This window comes from Molothrus ater, chromosome 5 (assembly GCF_012460135.2).
Source record: "Molothrus ater isolate BHLD 08-10-18 breed brown headed cowbird chromosome 5, BPBGC_Mater_1.1, whole genome shotgun sequence".
In the NCBI taxonomy this organism is placed as follows: domain Eukaryota; kingdom Metazoa; phylum Chordata; class Aves; order Passeriformes; family Icteridae; genus Molothrus; species Molothrus ater.
The window spans coordinates 41,595,407-41,618,763 of record NC_050482.2 but is presented as its reverse complement, the minus strand read 5'-3'; the positions used below and the strand labels follow the sequence as shown (position 1 = coordinate 41,618,763).

The following is a 23,357-nucleotide window of genomic DNA, read 5'->3' as shown; positions in this document are numbered from 1 at the left end:
CCTATTTCTGTATATTTCTAAATTTATGTTCAGATGGGTTATTTTCAATAAGCTAGGCTAGCTTTGGCAGACTCATCTATCAGTTTTGTTTCTTTCCTTGGCCACAGGTGTAATCTAAGGCTAGTGGTTTTCTGTATAGGTGCATGATGATATCTTGATTACTTTCTCTGTCAGAAGTTAAAATAAAGCCTTAATCTATATATGGAAAACTTCATAGTGTTTGAATAGAAATCTTGTTAAAATATTTACATGTGAAGTTAAGTAATCAGTTCTAATTTCATCTTTTGTTGTTTTGCTGTTTCATTGCCTTTTGAAATATTACTGTCTAAAATATATAGCTATAGAAGAGTTTCTGGTATGTGGCATGTTGATAGTATTGCAGAAGTAATACAGGTCAACTTCAGGCTTCATTTGTGCAGGCAAACTGTCAGTGCTGACTAACAATCAGTTAAGGTTGGTACATGTGCAGGTTCTCAATGACAATTTTTACCTACCAAGAAAGATGTGATTAGAAATAACTGGCAAATTAAACTGTAACTCAGACAGTTATGCCTGTTTCCTCTGATGCTTTCTTGCAAATGCATACATGCAAATAGCAAAATTAGATCTCAAATTAGAATTCATGTTGCTGTCATGCCAGATCTTAAGAGTAATTTTTTGGCTGTTGGTTTTTTGGATTTTTTTGTTTGGGTTTTTTTCAGTCCTCTTTTAGACATAGAAGAGTTTGCTGCAGTGGTATTCACTTGTGGTTTGTCTCTCTGTTTTTAAGTACTCAGTCATTAACTCACTGTAATATAAGTAGATTGTCTGTCCTCTGTCCATGCACAATGTTTAACCAACTGTGCTTAAAAAATTCAGCCCTGTTTACCTTCAGAAATTTGAAAAAACACTGCTGTACCTTTTTTTTCTTTGCAATCTATCCTGTTTGGCTTACAGTTCTAACAAACACAGTTCTTTACTGTTAATGTTGCTCTGTGAATGACTGAATGCAACTGATATATAAATATTTTGTCCTTTAAAAATATTACCCTGAATCTCCAGCCTAACACTGACAGGATGGCCTGTATGGGGACATGGTTCAAATAGTTTAAGAGCAAACACATTCGTTTGAATGTGACCCATAAGTGTTCAGCAGGCTCAAAGGGCTCCCATAGCAGGAGGAAAGTACTCAATTTTCAGAAGCTCAGTACACCAGATATATCTGTAAGTAGCAGAAATGCCTGTCTAGGGGAGAAGTTACCTGAAGTCACCACTCGGACAGGGGAGGGTTAGATTACATCTGCTCAGTTGTAACTGACAAAATTTATCCTCTTTTATGTGCTGAAAAACAAAGAATCAAGAGTTGAACTTTGTAGTACAACTAATGCAATGCAGTCTATATTTTTCAGCAGCTCCCCACGGCTAGATTCAGATATGCAGTGGAAAACCACAGGAGGACTGGTGAGCAGTTAAAGATTTTACTTCCTTTTAGCACCTTTGTGGCAGGAGGCTAGAAGGTGATATTTGTATTATACATGAGGAAAGTTAGAGAGATTGGCCTGGTCATTACTGATGAGTCTAGCTTGAAAAGCAAGCTGAAGGAAATGCAGGCAGTAGCGAGGGACAGTTTGCTTCACAGTAGAAAGAATGGATTACAATTTGTTGCTTGTTGTGTGCTTCTACATTTGTAAAAGTCTGTTAATCACTATAAAAACAATTTCTGAAATACCAGTGAAGTACAGTAGTGGTTTCACTGATAATGCAAAAGCGTTCATGTGTTTCTAAAGGTAGATGCTTAGGCGTGACAGCAGATATTTCAGATCTGTGAGTCTTGAAACACAGACGCAAGCATTATTTCATTAAGAACATTCAGAGGACCTAAAATCTATAGTTATATCCCAATATGAATAACATGAGAAAGTTTAAACCAAACTAAAGAGAAAGAGAAAGTTTTGTCTTGTGGTTCATAGCTCACGTACAAAAGCCATCTATTTTTACAGGCACCCAAATGCTGTTTTAAAGACACTCCAGCAGTTGTTTAATGCAGTTTCCTAGTATGAAATAATCTAATTTACATATAGATTAAGAATCTATTTATGGCATCTGTGATACAACAAACAAATTTGGGGGTCACAAAATCTTTATTGTATCTATTCAGTGCTGTTTGATTTCTGTTTGCATTATAGTCCCATTAATGTTACTACTTTAACATACAGCATACGTCAAACATTTCTTACCAAAATGGCCTGAATTCATGAAAACCTTATCAATAGTCAAGTGTTAGCTTTAATTACTTAATCTAAATATACTTTGAGACTTAAACAAATTGGGGCATCACATATTGCAATTCTACTGCCTACTGGAGAAATATCAGACATATGTTCTCTATTATAAAAGCAGTCACAGTGTCACAATATTGAAACTAATATATAAACATAGTTATATGCAAACTACAAGTGCATTTAAATGGTAGGATTTTTTTAAATATAAAGCAGAAAAGACAAAGAAGGTTTCAGCTTTGAGTTGCTACATTTTCCAAACTTTATGATCAACACTGAAAACTAAAGTTTTCAGCTGTTAGGATAATTGCCTTTGTATCCTGAAGCCATTCTTTTAAGTAAAATGTTTCTGAAGAATCTGAGGAGTCCATAAGAATGATGTATATGTGGTCACATATTCCCATTGCTAGAGAATGAAAAGAAATTTCCTGCAGAATTTGTTGATAATACTAATTTTATTTTAGTTGATGTTTCTTCTTTAACTTCAACAGTTTAGTACATTTTTAAAATTTTATTTTATTGTTTCAAAGCGATATAATTGCTCTTTCATATAGTTACTTTTTTTATTTGATTTCTCTACCTTATTATGCCACGTGTTCCATATATTCTCTGTTGGAGATTCTATTCTGCGTGCTTCATTTTTTTAATTCAATTTTCTATTAAATATATTCTGTTAATGCTATTGATGCGTGAAACTCTTCACCTTTGAACTGGTTGACTTTGAGATTTAATGGTGCATGCTTAATATAGAATTAACATAGGTTTTTGCATTTAATATAAAATTTCTAGGTAATCCATCAGTTGTGGGATCTCTTCTTGCTTCAACGGTGTGTATGGAAATATTTGTCCTCCTTTGTCAAGTTTTTGGGTTTTGTTTTTTTTTTTTTAAGAGAAGCCCGTTTTTGCTATGTCTCTAAATTAAGAGAAGAAATTATTTTGAATGTGAACATAAGTTTCTGAAATTTAGGAGAGTTTTCTATTCTCAGCAGGGAGAATGAGTCTGATTTATAGAGTCAGCCTATATGATAGGGCATGGGCAAGTATGCAGCAGTAACTAGGAGAGAGGCAAGTTTGGAAACTAAACTGATTGAAAACTTCATCAGAAGGCAACAACTAAGACATTGGATCTGAAGATGCTAAAGCTATAATAAGACTGCAGTCATGTAGCTAAGGGTCACATTACAAAGCATCTACCAAAGACTACTGAAATAATACTGTGCAAGGGTCTTTGAATTGTCTGAACTTCAAACAAGTGAAATGTTGTTTCTATGATGGTTTATTTATTTATGTAGTAAACAGCATACTTTATAAGACTAAACTCTATTCTTAATTTTTTTTCTTTTTTTAATAAAATCTAGAAATGTATAGTTTTTCCAAGTCTTTTTGCTAAGAGATACCATTTGCCTATCTTCTTTCTTCAATTTACTAGGAAATGCAATGACTTTGTGATGTTTTTCTGCCTGCTTGGAATCAAAAGTAAAACCTGTTTCATGAATTCAATAGAGCACTTAATTAACTCTCTACTAACATCCAGACTAAAGAAAGCATGGAGGATCTAACAAATGATACCAGTTTTTCAATTCCACAAGGGAGGACCAAGCAGGTTCAAACGGAAGAAAAGTTAGGGAAAATCATCCATCTATCCCTAACATATTTAGACAGGGAGATCTAGAGCATGAAGAATATGTAAGTTCCTTAGAAGGATGACTAGCTGTCATCATAGTGATGTGAAAAGAAGCAGAAGAGTGTTTTAGAAGATTTATGTGGCAATTTAGTTTAAACTCTGATAATCTGGATTGAGCAGACTCCATTTCCTGAGAGAAACTACAAGTGTATAGGAGAGAGAAAAACAAAAAGGAAATTAAAGGGGAAACTCCCCACCCCTCCACTCCCCTGCCAAACTCTGAAAAAAACATGCCCAAAACACATTCCTCTTGTAAAATCACCAGCTGGACTTTTTTCATAGAAAGAGGGGTAAAGGTACTTTTTGTCTTTCAAAGACCTCTGATTATGATACCTACTAGGTGATGTATTGCTCCCCACAATAGTTTTCAGCAGTAGTCACTGTAAGTCTCTGAAATCAAGGAGGTACTTTGTCTGATGTTCATGCCTATGAGGTACTTCAAAACAAAGCTGTTACAAACACAAGGTCTAATATCGTTATACACTAGTCCCAAGGAAAAATGCTCTGCTCTTGCTAATGTACACACACATGCCATGTCTTTTTCATAACATGTGCCCTATCACATTTCCTCTAGAAATATGCTCACTGGAGAATAAGAGGAATGTTTAGTGATTTATGATTAAAATCAGAAATACCAAAATGGAATCTTGATGCTTTGCAAAAAACCTGTTCTTTAAGAAGGGGAAGAAGACTGGTTTGCGATATGAAAGGGTTAAAAGAAACAGCTACACAAAATGCAGACAATGCTGAGAACTGGATTGCTTCTTAACACCACAATGCAGCAGTTTGGACCTGGCTTGTTTAATATTTCACATGAAGAATCCTCAGAGACTGACTTGACAGTCACAGCATTTTTGGAGTAAACCAACAACTTCAAAAGCAGAAAGTCACCACTCCAGATGGTATCTACACAGAAGTGTAAAAAAACCTAACTGTGCAGTGACTGAACTGACAATAGAAAGATACAGTCCCTTACTCTAAGCAGCCAAATGGCTCAAATGTTTGCTAAGCTAAAATTGTAGCTGTGCACTGATTTCACTGAATCATGCAGAATTGTTGAGTTTGGAAGGGACCTCTGCAGGCCACCTGATCCCACCCTGCTGCTCAAGCAGGGCCACATAAGGTCAGTTGCTCAGGACCATGTCCAGATGGTTTGTGAAGATCTCCAAGGATGAAGACTCCACAAATGCTCTGAGCAGTGTGTGCCAGTGTAGAATCACTACACAGTGATACAAGTAGGTTTTCCATCTGATTCCATCCATGTTAAGATGGAGTGGAGTCTCCTGTGTTTATGTCCATTTGCCTCTTGTTCTCTTTTAATTATGAGTTTAGCTACATATTTTACCATTAAATGTTATAAATGTTCTCTGGGACATTTTAAACCAGTCAAGTCTTTACATCAAAATGTGACAACTTGCTGTTCAGAAAATAATTAAAACATGGGACTTAGAATATCATGAAATAATGAAACATAGCCAACATAGACAACATATGTTGTCTACAAAAAAAAAAACCAAAACTAAACAACTTTCACTCAGTTCTTCATTTAAATTGTAGATGTCAAAAATGTAATGAATAAAAGAAATTTAGGAACATGCTGTATTCAGACTTGCAAAAGTTTGTTCATTTGGTTTCATATGGAAGAGCCTGTAAAGAAAGTAAAATACTGATGGAAAGAGAGGCAAGGAAGATATAGACATAACTCTCTCTCTATATATAAAATACATATAAAAGTATGTAAAAATACTTTTTTTGGTCTATGCTGCTAACTACATCTCTTAACATGCCCAGCTCCAAATGTGGAATCTTTATCTAACAATCAGGGTGAAGGGGTTTTCGACAGCAGTGAGTGTCTATAACTCCTTCTATCGATTGTTCAGTTAAAAGAGATAATGAGAGAATTTTTAAACATGTTGAATCATTGGGTGGATCCAAATCTCTGTTTCTGGGAAAATGTGTTATTCAGATGGCTAATATTGTGTGTACCAGACAAAATAATTTGGAGTGGATTTTTTTATTTTTGAAGGCAATACTTTTACACTTGGCCAAGCACCAGAAACTCTTAATTTCTGGTTTACTGCTGTTATAACTTGTATCATAAAATATCACTTACAGACTGCAATTTTCTACTTCCCTTTTTCTTTTATTAGAAGAAACTGGGTTTTTCTTTGGCCAAATATGATCATTATATTTAGATTCCTAGTGTGAAGCAGTTGTCAATTTCTTATCCTCAATAACAAAGTCAGTGATGTATATCTATACAGATATATAGATATATAGTATAGTAAAGTGTCTTGGTTTGAATAGATAGGTGTCTACTAAGTAAGGCAAGAGTCTCTCTTGAAAATGTAAACCCTTCCCTCTGAATTATTATAATTTTGAAATTAAGGGTCTCTCAGGCAAAGATATGGGAGTAGGAATAGCAGTTCTTTATTAGGAAAAAAAAAAAACAATGCAGTAATACAAAACAACACTGACAGAGTCAGAATGTGACCTGACACCCTGTGGGTCAGAGTGCTGGTAGTAGTCCAATTGAATGGTGGCTGCAGTCCTCCTGGCGTGGCAAATGTTGTTCTGTTGAAGCAGTGATCTGAAGAAGGGTGTAATTTTACTCTGAAGGTCCAGTGGTGGTGCAGATGGGCCTTATCTTCCTCTGGGAATCCAGTGGGAAAAGGCTGGCTGTGGTGTTCCAAATCTCAGATTATAGTCAGGAAAATGCTTGGCTCCTCCCCCTGGGCAGAGCATCCCACAACGGGATGATGTAATTTTATCAGTCGTGCAGCGGGACTCAAGGGCCATGAACAGGAGATATTTCCCAGAGGGAGGATGGGTTGTGGAAGAGATAAAGAAAACTGCCCCACCTGATTTTAACAGGTGGCCCATTAACAGAAGATAACTGCCCCACCTCTAACAGATGGCAGTGGTGGAAGAATACATACCCCCGGCCACATCTCGCTTTTGCAACCTGAGACATAAAATTAGAAGTTTTTTACATGTAAGATGGAAAAAAATGTCATTTCTTTATTACTATGTAAATATGAGGGGTTTTTACAAATCACTTAACGTTTGATAAAAATGGAGTCAGGCCAGAAAGTAAAAAAGAAAGAAAGATGTCCAAACTGTTTGTTCAGTAAATTGAAATTGAAGATTGAAAATGGAAAACTTTGATTTTATTCTATGTCAAAGGGTGTATTTTAGCTTTTTTTTTTTAACACAAGTTATATGAAATATTTATCTTAGAAACGGATTATTTGCTTACTCTGCTTCTTGTTCACCCCAATCTTCTGATGTAATTACTGCTTAAGAAGGCTAAGTTAAGAACGTAGTATTATATATTTGAGAGTATTTATCCTCATATATTACACTCAGAAAAGGCTGAAATACATTTTCAGGAACAGCCACTTGATGTACTGTGCAAACAAATACTTCATGTGACCTTTCAGAGAAAAAATATTTCATGATTACTATAGACAGCCAATTAAAACAAATAAACAAACAAACAAAAAAAAACAATAAAAAATTCAAATTCTTTACATAACTTTCACTTTCTCAATGACAAGCTAAAATCCTGTTCATGTTGCCCTGTAAGTTGATACGTCAGTCTCAGACAACCCCAGCTTGCCACAGTATGAGGTGTTGTAAAAAAATACCACTGTTGCAATAAATGTCCTCATATATGAAAGATGAAATATGAATTGACCTATTTTATACTCACAAGCTAAAAATCTTGTGTTTCTAAGCTTTAGTTAATTCAGTCACCAAGATGTTCTGAAAACCCAAAGGAGCTTAAGTCCAGGATTTACATGTCTAAAGTGGCTCATGATTATTTCAGGATAAAATAGCAAATACCCTGCCACAATCATTTTTTCAAGTCCCTACAAGATAATTCCATCCTTAACCAGAAGGAGAAAGTAGAGTAAATTAGGGAGTTTGTGGGTGAGTTTACAAACCTGTTCATGCTAAGCAGATTTTGTTGCACAGTTCAATTTATGATTCAATACACAGAGTAGTCAAGAACATAACAGCATAACTATCCATGAGGATACTCACACTGTCTCATTCAGAGAAACATTTACAGATGATGGTTAAGTATTATATAGATAAAAATGCTTGGGGATTTGTGATGGTTCTGGTTTTATTGATTGGAGGATGATACTGATGTTGCTACAATTCCCCCAGTAAATTAAATCACCTAGACCAAAATGAGGCTTTGAATCAAAAAAAGAGGTTTCCATTTTTTCAGAGAGTGAATGCTATGCTTTTCACTGATTAATAAGTAGAGTTGAATACCTAGAAGAAACTCAGAAAATAAATTTTAGGTAAATCTCTGAAGTTTTAATTTGTACTTGGACTGTGAGCAGTGTATAAGACAAAGGAAGAATCAAAAATGATAATTATTTTTCATGATTTATATAATTGTGAAGGGAAAACCATAATGAAATCAAGGTGCTGTGCCTCATCAGAGCTGTGACCTGATTTCAAATATCACCTCTTATTCTCTTGTACATTGTCCTTTTATTGAAAGGTTTCACTTTCTGAAGTGCATAGTGGCTACAGCTAAAGGACTCGAGTTAAAACAGAGGAGAAGATATAGAAAGCAAATAATGTTTGCATGTTTAGTAATTAAGTAGTGCAAGACTAAATATGCACAGTTAAAATTTTTGGAAAAGTCATCTAATACTGCATCCATTTCATAAAACTATGTAAAAAAAGCAATTGTTGTGCATATTTTTTCATATCAAAGGTAGAATCCTTTGTCTAACCTTGAGTTCATTGTTTTCTGGATCTAATTGACCCTTAAGTATTAATACCAATATTAAAATATGTCATAACAATATACACAGAAAAAGAGAGTGCCTCCTTCTTTGCACTGATTGATCTAAAAAAAGAACTTTGTCCATCATGTAGCCACAATATACCCTTAGCTGGAACAACAACAGAGTTAACAACAGGGTGAATGTTTTTCACTTTTCCTAGATAATGAAAGTTTTAAAATCCCTATTATCAAAGTTCATTTTGTTGTTTAAGAATACAGGACAGCAAAAACACAAGGGAAAAAAAAATAAGACAATCATTCTGCAAGACTAGAAAAAAAGCCGGATGAGAATTTATTTTACAAATCTTTAGAAATATTTTTCTTTCTTACATCTGGGTGTTCACATGTCTGTAAGAATGAGTGTGTTTGTATATAAATTCCATCATGACAGAAACTTCAAAAATATTTTATCAATAACGTAGTCATTACCTCACTTCAGATGTTTTTGCTTGGTCTTTGAAATCGGTATGATTCTGCTGAAGTTATAAGAGCTATGTTTTGTTATTTATTTTCATGAGCAAGCTAGTCTTCCTAAAGTGAACTAAGTTCTTTGCTAGTTACATGTACAGTTACAAACTAGTACATGTCCCCAGAGTCTTTCATTTTCCATTCAGCCATCTTTTGCCATATTTTTTGATTAACTCTGTGTTCATGTTTTTCTTTTTATTTTAAAGAAATAAAAATAATTGTTAGAATAAAAAATATAGTAAGCCTCTGTGAATGAAGTCATTATATACTGTAACTTTTTGTATAAGTACTGTGCCAAACTGTAGTGCCAGAGAGGAATTTAGTGGAATACAGATTTAGATACAATTGGCAGTTAGCTCGACATGCTTGCTTCTTCTTGCAGTATAATATGCACTAAGTACCACTGGTAGAGGTTTATTTTGTTTTATGCTGCTTTTTTTAACCATATCTGTGAGAAAGAGAGAGTAGAACAAGTTTTCTTTCCTTGTAAAGCCTCCAAGCTTCAGAAACTGAGTGTCATTAACAGTGATAGGAGAAACCTTCAAGAAAAAATTGCCACTTGAAGCTAATGAATGCACCTACTCATTTAGAATGCTTTGCTCACAACTTAGAAGCTCTCATTCATTGTCTTTTTTTTCATTATACCCTGGTCTTATTTTAAATCCATCCCAAAGTAATTTTTGATTGTCCTGTTGTTCTCTCTAACCTTGTGACCAGATTTAACACTGCATGTTTTCCCAAGAAAACTTTTAAGCACTCTCTCTGACACAGTCTGAGCCCCAAATGCACAGGCCCAGGTAATTCCATTCATACATGCATGTATACACATGGTTTGTATTCACAAGCTTTGGCATTTTTACTGCTCTATCTGTGTACTCTTGTAGCCATGTGATTTCCTAATGATATAAAATTTCTAACTCATATTGATCCTACCTCCTAATGCCCTTCATTACATCCTTGGGGGTCAGTGTGCTCCTCTTAGAATACATTAGTCATTCATTACTAACACCATAAAAGCCCTGCAGTCCTACAAGAGAAGAGTCTTTCCTTTTACCTTTCTGCTCTCTCACTAATAATAGATAACTCCCAGCTGCTATTTCATTTTTCTTCTGTCATGAAAGCTGTAACTACATTATTAAAATGGCATGCAGCTCTAAAACTACTATCAATTACACTAATTAAGGTCAAATAGAATTGAATAGCACTCATTCTGGAGAACAATGAAAGCAATGTAAACCTCTATTAATTTATTTTAAATCATATGTATATATGACAGTTTCTACACATCTTCTTATTAATTATTTTTAGGTAGTCTCTTACAATGACTTCTCTAGATGCATTTTGCTCTTTTCCATCTGAGAACAAAAGACCCAGATGAAATTTTTATTTTTATTTTAACTGTGTGAGTAGAAATTACATCTTTTTTTTTAAAAACTGTTTTCTTGGGTGTTGTTTGTGTAAAGAAAGAACATCATGAATTTTCAACATTTGCTATCCCTGAAGCTACAAGGAGGATAACAAGTCAAGGAGGACTTAACACATCTGTAAGAAATATGTTCTAACTAGGTCTAAAATCCAGTTTTACAATGGAAAATGCATGTTTCCTCTCAGCAGCTGTCCCTCACTACTGTCAATCTGAAAGACACACTGTAGGAAATTACATGTAGTGGAAAATAATATATATATTCTAAGAGACTTTTTGAAGGAAATGAATGTTCTGATTTCTGTTTTCTATCATGCAAATTATTTTCATTCTGAATGAGAAGCTGTTGAAATTTTACTAAAGGAATTAAAAAAAACCAAACCAAAACAAAACAAACAATCTGACTTTAAATATTTCAAATTACTTATTAAAAAATGATGGCATTTTCATCTCTACTGAGAGATCATATCTAAACCATGATATCTCTCCTCATCTGCATGCAGTCATCTTTGAGTAAACAGTCATTCTGCTTAACCAGCAGGGGACTGCAAGGAAGATATTTTTCATTTTAAAGGATACTGGAACATGTTTCCTCTCTTGGTATCAGCAGTACTCACTCCTGGCCATCACAGGGAATTACTGTTTTCCTGCATGTCTGTGAGTGGGGTTCTTGAACGCAGCTGAAATAAATTATTTATCATTGAAAGTTACTGTGCACAAAAAATATCATCCTTGAACACAATAATCTTGATGAACAGTTCTTTAAATACAAAGCAAGGCTACTTCCAAGTACAAAACAGTGTTTCACAATGGAAAATAAGAAATACCAAGAAGAACTCCCTTCTTTTTAAGCTTTTGAAGCACAATCATTGCCTCTTTATGAGTGTTTCTAACTAGTGCTTCAAGGTGTTGAATAATGCAAACAGAAGGAGAATGAGAGTGAGGGGTCTAAAAGAGCTGCTTGAGAGAATGAAGGATCACAGGCTGCAGCAATGACTCATTGTAACACAAAATGCTCTGTGGTTAAATTATTCAGACTAGACAGGGTGTTATAATTAAAAGTAGTTATCATTCCTCCCTGATAACATCCCAAAGAACTTTTCTTAATGAACAGGATCATTTCATTAACATATTTTTTGTGATTAAGAATTTAGAAATATCTTCCTTTAAATTTCTTCTAAATGACCCCAAAGTAACCCACAGAGACATTTCACTCATAAGAGATGTTTTGGTACACAGTGAAAGTTTCAAATGAAATTTTGGCACAGCCTCATTTAATCTACAGACGCAACTGAATTTCAACAATTAAATGTTGCACTAGTTTAAATAAATCTGCTGGATCTTCAGCCTCACCTAACTTGAAGGCAATAACTAACATTTTGTTATTGATTATGTGTTCCCTATCACATTGAGGTAAAGCTAAATAAAAAGGTTGAGAATTTCTATATTAGTATACTAGTGTATTTTATACTAGTTTTATAGATTTAGAAGCAGGCCTTCATTTGGTAGACCTTCTTTCTAACTTTTTTTTCACCAGCATCCCACTCTGCTGTGCACTGGTGCAGCTTCACCTTGAGTCCTGTGTGCAGTTTTGGGTACCACAGTGCAAAAATGATGTTAAGGCATTAGAGAACTTCTAAAGAGCTGTGACGATGGTGAAGGGTCTAGAAGGAAAGCCACATGAGGAGTGTCTGAGGTCACTTGGTCTGTTCAGCCTGGACGAATCTGAGGGGAGACTTCATCACAGTCTAAACTTCCTTGTGAGGGGAAGAGGGGCAGGCACTGATCTCTTCTCTGTGGTGGCAGTGACAGGGACTGAGAGAATGGCGTGAAGTTGTGTTTAGGTTGGATATTAGAAAAAGGTTCTTCACCCAGAGGGTGGTTGGGCATGGGAACAGGCTCCCCAGGGAAGTGGTCACAGCACCAGCCCTGACAGAGTTTGAAGATCTGGAGAATCCTCTCAAGTGCATGGTGTGATTCTTGTGGTCACTCTGTACAGGGTCAGGAGTTGGACATTGATGATTAGGATATTATATGATTCCATGATTCTCATGTAGTACTTGCTATTTTTGAGGTTGGACTAGATGACCCACTGTGGTCCTTTCCAACCTTACTCATTTGTGATCCTATTAGTCTGTGATTCTCTGATTCTTAACTATTTAGGAAACATCTAGGTAATGTAGTTTTAAAATTATTTTTATGTAAAATGTGATTTTAAAAATGTAAACTTCAATCACAGCTTAGGGATCACATGGCAACAGAAATAATGACTGATGAAAGATCCTAAGCATGGAAGGTTAACCAAAGGTGTGAAATGATATCTTGGAGTTTTGAATATGAAGTAAGTAAACATTTCAACCAGCCTACAAAACAGACTTAGAACTCACCTTCAGTTTTTGGTGAGTCCACAAAGGACATTTATTTCAGCTGTCGAGTTCTGTTCATGTTAATAATTCCAAGCCAATTGAATACATAAAGGGAAAAAACCCTCAAACATCCATCTTGTCAATAAGAATGCTGATAATGTGAAAATTAATTTTTTTATAAGAGATATCATTTATATCAACTTTGAAAGTTCATAAAAGTCATGGTTTTGATTGGTTTATGTTCAGATTGCTGGTTTTCATTGTTTTGGTTTTTTTTCCCCCAGGGGGCTTCTTTTGGGCTGTACATATCTAATAGTAGCAAACAAATTGACAGAGGAAACTCTAATCACAAGTCTCATTTGTATGCACAGTGATAATATACAGTCTATTTAAAGGCTGCCGTTGGACTTAGACAATTCATGGACTTTGTTGCTACCTTTTGCCACATGGATGAATTACAGCCAGACTGCGAATTTGATTGTGCAGAGAGAGCATGTGGGAGGAAAGCTGTGCTGCAAGAGGCTCAGAGTGCACCTTACTGAGACAAAACAGAAACAAAGTTTAAGAAATACAAATAAAACATAAAATTGGTAAAAACTAAAAAAAACACATAGGGGATGGGAAGAGGATACAGAGGTGAAAGAAACTCTGTACTAAAATAATAGATTAATTGTTTAAAATAATATTTCTTGATATGTTATTTTTTTATACCTTTCATGGAAATGAAGAAATTATGGCAAGGAAATTGTAATAAAGGATCCTCTCATCTAAATAAAAATTAAGATCAACTGATTAAAGGAAAAAATTTTATTGAATGAAACAAAACTGGATTCATCAATTCAAGACACAAAAAGCAAAAATAGATATGAAGATTTAATATTAAGTCAAAGAAAGGTTGCAAAGGTCATACAGATTATTAATTTCAGAAAAGAAAAGATAAAATAGGATTCAAACTTTATTAAGCAGATGAAGTGAAATATATGAGTCATTAACTTCAGTAAGAAAACTCAGAACAGATAATATTTATATAATTTTGTAACTTAAAGTAAGGCAGAAAATAATCAAAAAAGGGACTAATTATTAATTGAATCCAAAGCAAGCTTATGTCACAAGGTATACTTTCGAATAAATTTTGGGAATTTTTTAGATTAAAATAAGGTTACTGTGGAAAACATGAGTCTTTGTTTTGGTTTAGCAGGGGTGGTGGGGGAAAGCCTCTACCCATGAAGTCAGCACAGTCAAATAGTGGTCTGTTTTGGTATCATTTGAAGCAACTCCTCTGTCATGCACTTTAAATAGGAAGAAAACTTGTCATTGTGACATAGTTATCATATCCTCTAAAAGCGGAAGATTCACTGACCCAGCAGTATATAGAGAGGACTGTAAAAAATGTTTATATCTAAGAAAGAAATGCTTTACAGAGTTTATTGGCTTTGTGTGGCGGAAATTCTTTATTTGGGTAGTGGCAGAAGGGAGCTGCAGGGATGGCTTCTCTGAGAAGCTGCCAGAACCTTCCTCCATGTCATGCTGAGCCTCAGTGGCTCCAAGATGGACCTGCTGCTGGCCAAGGCTGGGACAATCAACAATGATGGGAATGTGATGACACATTTAGGAAGGCAAAAAAACAAAAGCTATTACTCAGATATAACTGTGGCCAGAGAAGAGCAGGTGCGAATACGTGAGAGGACCAGCTCCGCAGACACCAAGGTCAGTGGAGAAGGAGGGGGAGGGGGTGCTCCAGGTGGCAGAGGTGATATTCCACCGTGGTCCATGCTGCCACGGTGAAGCAGCTGTGGCCCTGCAGCCCATGGATGTCCACGGCGGGGCAGAGACCCACCTGCAGCCCATGGGGAACACCCACGCCAGAGCAGCTGAATGCATGAAACGAGGCTCTGAAACCCATGCTGGAACAGGATTCTGTCAAGGACCTGCAGACCTCTGGAGAGAGGAGCCCACGCTGGAGCAGATTTCCTGGTAGGACTTGTGCCCCCATGGGTAATGAACACATTGCAGCAGTTTGTGAAGAACTGTTTCCCTTGGGATGGACTTACACTGGTCATGTCTCCCACAGGAGGGATCCCACGCTGAGGCCGGGGAAAGTCTCCTCTGCCTGAGCAGTGGAAACAACAACCTGTGATGAACTGACCATAATTCCCATTTTCTGTCTCCCTGTGCTGCTGGGAGAGGAGGTAGAGCCCAAGAAGGAGGAACAGGTTGGGGGAAGGTGTTTTTAAGATTTATTTTACTTCTCATTACCCTGCACTGATTTTGTTAGTGATAAATTCATTTAATATCCCCAAGCTGAGACTGTTTTGCGAAGGAAAGCAATTGGTGAGTGATCTCTCCCTGTCCTTACCTTGACCCATGAGCCATTTGTTATATTTTTTCTCCCCTGTCAGTTTCTGGAGGGGAGTAATAGAATGGTCTTTTTGGGTGCCTGGCATACAGATAGGGTCAATTCACTAGACACAAACAAACGAAAAAATCTACTTCCTGAAATTAATTACAAGCAAGAGAAACACAATAGAATTAATATAGAAGCAGTGGATTATATAATTTCATTTAACCAAAGAAAGTGTTACAAATTTGCAAATGCAGTGAGATATTGTGCTAACAGGTGCAAGTGTACACATATAATTCCTTGATGTAACTTTCAGAACTAAGCAACAAGAGAAAAAACTTACAGCAAAGGTCTAGCATAGGATGCAACTCCTACATTTTCATGTTCGTATTGCTCAGATTTTTCTTTTGAGAACATTGAATGTCAGTTTTATGCAGAATGATTCAACAAACACTCTCCTCTAGATATCCTAATGTCTACTTCAGAAAAAAAAAATCACAAAAATAAATCTATTAAAATCTCAGCCTCACAATTGAAAAGCAAACACATAATGGAGAAGTCCTACCTCAGAGAGCACATGTACTCTCACAATCCTGCTGATGAAAATAGCCATATACTTTTGGTTTTCCTTCTTGGTGTATTTTAGGTAATATTGAGACAATAAAACATAATATTGATCACCATTCTTCCTGTGCTTCATCTAAAAGTGCAAGATGTATATGCAATTTATGCTCACACTCCATAGAATTACAATAAATGGGTTTATTTTACCTCACAGTTTAGTTTTTTCAAGTACACATCAAAAGGAAAAACAAGTAAAACATACATTCTTTGCAAAACTGGTTTTTGGTTTTTTGCAAATTGCTGTTTAGTTGCCTGGCCTGGAGACCTTGGATGAGGAGGGTGCGGGTTTCCTGTAACTCCTGTGTCTACCCTTCACTTTTCAGAACGGAGAATTCAGCTACACTGGCATGTAGTGGCTGAATTAGCTGATGTGAGCTAGGTTGCTTGTGATCGCCTTGTGACCAGCTGAAGTACTGCAGCATGTTGATGATTCAGATACCCTTGGCCATCTCAAAAAATATTAAACATTATTTAGAACAACTGTTGTGTTTAGGCAACTGTATCTGTCCAAAGATACCTAGTTTAAAGCAAAATGAAATTATTTCTAGGCTCCAATGCTTGCATTGATTAGCTCTGCATGGTTATAAAGTGAGATAAGATACATAACCCACGTGTAGATACCTGAACTTGTGAGTTTTAAATTAAAACTGAACTCCATATATAGCAGAGATTTCCTAATTTAAATAATGCAGACAGATTTAAACCAAGAAAGATTTAATCTAGCAGGCTAATTGAACATTCCCCCCAAAATTCAGCTATTTTGTGCAGAATGGTTTGACCAGCTTTAATTACTAAAGCTGTTCTAAAACCTAAGATGTTATCATTTTAATAGATTGTGCTTAATAAAGTAGTGGTTAGTATTGTATCTTGTATGTGCTTTTCAATCTACAGGAAACTGCATATGTGCTTTACTGAATAATAATTCAAATTGCATCTCAGTGTTGTAACATTCAAAACACTATCTGTGATGGCAGATAATTATGATTTTGTCAAAAAGTCATGGAATCATAGAATGTTTTGGTTTGGAAGGGACTTCAGAGATCACCTAGCCATGGGTAGGGACAACTTTCAACAGGTCACATTAATCAAACTATCCAAGCTGACTTTGAATACTTCCAATAATTGGGCATTCACAGCATCTCAGGGCAATGTGCTTCAGTGTCTCACCACAATCATTTCTTCCTTAAACACAATCCAAGTCTACCATATTTTAGTTCAAAAATATTTTTCTTCTCCTATCACTACTACTGTCCCCTGGAATTAGTTTTATTAAGCAAATTTTATTGAAAACTTGTATTATTAATATTTTTTTCTTATTTTCTTTTATTACCTTCAGAAACTCTACTTTAAAATATGCCTAAATGCATTTCATGACATGCCACATACACCATATATAACTTTGTATATTAATATGAATATAACAGCAATTTTTAAATGCATCTCACCAGTCACCAGCAGAGACCTCTGACAGCAAGCTGTCTTTTTCACTTTTGTTTCTCAAACCAATGTCAGGATGAAGATAATGTCTTCAAGACTAAATCACTTCATATGTCAATGTCCTCAAGATCTTCATCTTGTATTTAGTATTCCCTTAACAATCAACACTGAAGATTAATACCTTGTTTAGTATCCTCTTTAATTTTTTTCTCTGTATTTTTATGTATTTTTAATGCTTATTTTAATAAAGTAATGACTGTATTAGATATTGCTATAAATGTTTTTGAAAATAACCTTTTTTGTGTATAAATAACAAAAATGTAGTTATTTGTCAGTTTAAATTTATCTCAACATTTAGCACATCAGAAAGGTTGTTTGGTCAGTCAGCAGAACACTGTACCTCAATCACTCACCTCTGCCTTTTTAGTGTGACATGGTTTTGTACACTGTCATGCTAGCTGCAGAAACAAGCTCTTCATTTCATACTGGTTCAAAATCTCCTGGTAAAACACCAAACACTGACATATTTATTCTGAATAATTTCCTCTTTGATAAGCTTTCAACTGAACAGCTGAAAAAGTTGTCATGTGAGAATGAAACTCAGGAACAAGTTGAATCCCAGTGTGAAGGAGAAAGGGTTGTACAGCTAGTAAATTATTATCTCATGTGATGAATTTATGACATAATTTATGTCTTTTGTAGACTGTCATTAATATTGAGTACCTTTAGTATCCCTTGCAAACTGGAATTTGGCATGCCCAATGTTGGAAAACTTCAAGAAGTGGATGCCTGTATCATATTTTGTAGTGATCATGAGAGGTGCTCTCAAAGACCAGCATTTCAGACTTGGGTCTACAAAAATTGCCTTTGTCTGATGATTTAAATGTTAACAGAGCTTCCCTCGCTACAGTAGTGTCAGAAAATTCTGCTCCAAAATGGTCAACTATCTTACAGGTCAAGATGTTGAAATGAACATTAGTATTCAAACAACAATTTTCAGGAAGTTCTACTCATTATTTTACCCCTGTGACCCTTAATTTGGGTAAACTATATTACAAAGCAATCACAGCTTCCAGCAGTACTTTTGATCTTTCTATTTGGGGTTACACTCACAGGTAATGTTATCAAAAGGGAAATTTAAATTTAAAAAAAAATCTGTGAAGTTTGTATTTTATAACTCAGGTTATATTCTTGTGTATGAAGTAATTATGAGTTTCTTCTCTACTGTTTGCCCTTAACAAATAATATTTCAACTTTGATACTTTAAATGCCTTATTTAGCCATCAATAATGAAGTAATTAATTATCAAAATATAATAGACTAATATTCAAAACATTTCCAAAGCAATTATGGAAACTAGGTGCTAAGCGGGTGGTTTACAAAATTATCCTATTTTATGTAGAAAATTTGTGCAACTGTGTTCTCATCAGTTTTGTCTTAGAATTTTTTCCCAGAGATCCAATAGTTCTGAGATCTGAAAATTCATCAGAGTTTTTGTATAAATACCATTCAGCTCTAGAATCAGATTTGTAAAATGTTTCTCTGAAAGTTCCAGTTGGAGAAAAATTGTAGCCAGTTAACAAGGAGATGCTTGTGACCACCTTGTGACCAGCTGAAGTATTGCAGTGATGTGATCATCAGAGAAGTAGAAAATATTTCCACATTTCAGTAGCTTTTTTTCTGAAAATTTATCTATTCAGTGTAAAAATTCAAACTTCACATTCATGTTTTCTTATTGAGAATGCTGCTCAGGTAGCTTTATTACATCAATCTAATCCATATAAAATTATTTGGTTTTGGGTTTTTTTAAACGTGTATTAAAATAGACCCTCACACCGTAGACCCAAAATAACAGCCGACTTATGCTGACATAGAACATCACCTCCACATATGCATGCACAGAAAAGTTGAAAGTCTTTTCTCCTGACACTTTTTGCAGTTGAGTATATAGAATGAACAGGTAACTTTGTGACATAAATGTATTTTGACATTCTCTGATGAAAGACTGGCACTTCTGTTGTGACAATACTCTGACAAGTAGTGTGCTGTTACAGTTGGCTATATGAACCACTCACTCTGGGGTTGTAATTTGTACTGAATCATCTGCTCTGACATAACTGAGTTCAGGCTCATGTTGTGCATTGGGCAGCTTGCCTTACCTTCACAGCAGTCTAAACGATCTCCAATGGCCTTTTTCCTTCTATCAGATCACCTTTTCTCTTTAGACTCTTTTAATCTGCTTCTCTTCTGCTGCTCACCTCGACCCAGGCAATGCTGATGTGAGCTAGGTTGCCAAACATGATTGTGTCCTCTGGAATTTCACATCTCAGAGTTGTGTTTTTTCCATTGTGTAAAACACTGAGAGAGCAGGTATGTGCCTTTAAGCCATGGATCTTGGCCTTGCTGCCTTGTTAACAAGTTACTGCCCATTAGCTGATCCATCGAAACCATTCATGCATGTACTGCTGCCCCACTCTACTGAAAAAGAGTTCATCTCTTTTTCATTAAGATGGAAGCTACATCAATCAATTCTGCATTTTCTACAAGCTGTAAGCTCCTGCGCACTGATTTATAATTGTATGCGTAAAGGGTCTTGGGCAATGATAAATTTTAGGAAACTCAAAATTCCTTACTCCTGTCTGAGGGATCAGTGATTCCACTCCAGAAGTGCCATCAAAGACTGCATGCAGACAGGAAGCTAGGCCAAATAATTTCCTTTGAAATGGCTATCCCATGGGCAAACTGTTTCCATGTTAAATTATGCATTGTTTCAGTAAAGCTTCATTTTAATTTACTGGGTCTCATTGATGGAGAAAATGCTTTCACATCTATTCTTGCTAATAATTTCAGCTGTGAGTGAACCCCCTGGAAAGAGCTAGACCCTGTTATTTATGTTTTTCTGTACTTTATCCATTTCACAAGGCACACATGGTTATTAAATGTCTGTGGTTGATCCATACATAAATATCTCAGCATTTCTTAACATAGAAATAAAGATATCTATTTGATTTTAGTAACATGAATAAGTATTCTTGATGAGTTTAGGTATAAAGCAAACTAAAATAGATCATTATCTATTGGTATATACTTCACACCACAACAATTACCCAGAGAGGAAACCTATTAACCTATGTTTCCTTTAGGCAAACAAGAACTTCCTTTTCTATCAGTAAAAACTTTCATACTATTTAAATTTAATCTGTTAAAGGTAATGCTGAGTTTGATGGCCTGGAAATTAAAGCATGAAAAACATGGGTCTTAATGGAGATTCTTAAAAAACTCTAAAACTAAAGATTGCACTGTTGAATGTTCTTCTTATTCTTAACTTAGCAAATTTTACCTTGATATTTGGGTAATCAATGTATATCTATTGTGGGATATTTTTAAAATTCCTATGGGGAGAGAAAATCATCTCTGCTATAAAATTAAAAAAAAATACCACGATTTTCAAGTTGAACATTGCTAAAAGGAGTGACCACACAAACAGAGCTGCCATCTTGTGGATAAAAATCTCCTAAGAGCTGGTAGCTCTTGTTGTCTGAATGCGGAGGAAAAAAAATGTTTATAATAGTCATCAGGTCTACCTGACTTGATATTCATCTCATGTACAGGATTATGAGAGATGTAATTTTGACTTTACACAATCAATCTCTAAAAACTCATCATCTGACTGATTCTAATTTCCCCAAAAATGTTTAAACCTAGCCCTTCCAATATTTGTAATGTATAGGTTAAGCAACACTGAAAACCCATTTGTGTTTTTCAATTAGAATTTGGTGCAGAACTATGTTTTGTAATATAAATAATTGGTTTAACCATTAAATTGATGTGACAGAAATAATTGTCAAGCAATTAAATGCAATAATGATTTCAGCTCATGGGAAATATATACTAATAAACCTGAGTTTCACTTTGCACAAGGACTAAAATATCCCCTCTAGTTAGATTTTTCAACATTATTCATACATCAATTAATATTAGGTTATAGAAAGAAAAACAGATTGATATTGAAAATCATTAGTCACTTCTCCTTTATTTTCTTGTTCTTTTCTTTCTTTTTCTGAGTGATTTGAACTTGCAACTAAAAAATGCCAAGAAATAACACTGCCAACGGCACCTTTATTGTCTGTGCTAGGTGGGACAAGCCAATATTTTCAGATATGGAACTCATGGCACAGTGATAGAAGTGTATGAATTCTGTGTTCCTGGGTTTCATACACAGTCTGCTTTGAGCTCTTGTAACCTATGTTTATTTCATTGAAGAGATTTTTCTTTTAAAGAAATGGCCGTACAGCTTATTCTTTTTTTTTCCTGAAGTGACTTGCTACTATTGCATATTTAAAGGGTTTGATTTAAATACTATCATATATTTTCATTATTTCTATTTCAAACTGGTTATAACCCATGTGTGACAGCATATCAAAGGGTGTAAAATGCTGTGTGACTTGATTAGGATCATGAACTGCTCTGTTATCTACAACTCTTAACTTTGTTTAGCCTGGATCTCCAAATTCTTCCATGGTTTTAAATATATGGGTAATAGACAATTTTTGAAACAAGGAGCATGGAAAAATTGGTAATTTATCAATAAATTCATAAATAGTTCAATTTCAAGACATTCATAATTATATATTACTGTAGAAAAAAGATTTTTGTAAAGAAAATGTCAAATTTTGCAGGTCATTTACTAAAAAAGTATTCTACACTAATATTTCAAATTAGCATTGATACTTCACTAAGTAAATTTTCTAAGTTACTGCTTAGCTCATAAAGCATAGGTTCTCCATTATCACTGGAGAATAACAAACTTTGTGAACAGTGAGAACTTTGTAAAAGTATGGCACTCTCCCATTAAAGATGGTCTAGCAGGTAGTCTGTGAGTGATACACTCTTTAAAGGTATAAAGTGTACTCTACACAAGAATAAGAAATGCATAGAACTTTAATTCATCATTTTAAGATTAACTAGATATGGGAAATCCAGGTGTTTTTCATGCTGAATCAACCAGTGTAGTAACATTTTGGCAACAATGTGTCAGTTTGGTCTAGACTATATGTACCATTAAATATTCAGGAGAATATAACTTTTGCATATGATACATTTAAGCATAATTTATCTCATCAATAGTTCTTTTCCTTATAACTCATGATACTACGTCTTACCTTTATCATTAATCCTACAAAAGCAAAGCTGACATTCCCATTGTCCAAATTAGTCTTTTCTGACCTGGAATTCAGTTTTGTCACTTTGCATAGCAATGAATCTTTTTTATAGTTATTTCCATCTGAACTACCATGTTTTCTGAGCAGAAATAAGTGAACAAAGGCTTTCATTTTGGACTAAAGAGTGTTTTGACTAATAGGTTAACCTCCAGATCCCCACACAAAACTGGTGTTATTAAGTCCCCAGAATTTAATCTCCTGAGTCTCTAAAACTCGTGAAAGAACCACAAGAAAATGACAGAGCTCTTTATCAAGTTTATTCTTGAAATCTTACCTTACATATCTTTTAGATTAAGTTAGATTGTGTTTGATTATATTTCATTTTTCCTGGGTTTTTTTGGCTTGGTGTAGTTGGTTCTTTGGTCTTGTTTTTCCCCCCAGAGAAAAAAACTGAGCAACAATATTTTCTTTTTTTTTGAGGGATAGCAGACCAAAAATAGACTGGTGTGTTATATCAGTTACTGTAAATACATTTGGGATCGGGTTCCTATCCATTTCAAGAAAGTATGAGTTTCCCAAGATTAAAAAAAGTTGACATAGAACAAAAAATACAAATACAATATGTGGTAGATCAGGTTTTTTTTTTTTCATTTTTCTATAGAGTAAAAGGATTTTTTGCCACTCAAAGATGAGACATCAAAATACTCATTTATGGAAAAAGCAATTATTTAAGCACTGATTTGGACTCATTTTAGAGTTCTCATGATTTATGATATTG

General features: G+C 34.9%; 1 protein-coding gene across 2 annotated transcripts in view; it reads left to right on the top strand.

Annotated features, from left to right (window-relative positions):
- The window catches only part of MGAT4C (MGAT4 family member C), a 325,114-nt gene that overhangs the window by 174,995 nt on the left and 126,762 nt on the right, over positions 1-23,357 (top strand). The window contains exon 4 of one of the 2 annotated variants that reach the window (XM_036401628.2): positions 1,392-1,440. The exons of the other annotated variant lie outside the window; for it this stretch is intronic. The gene's annotated coding sequence lies outside the window, so the exon portion shown is untranslated. The remainder of the gene's footprint in view (positions 1-1,391; positions 1,441-23,357) is intronic. 2 annotated transcript variants of the gene reach the window in all.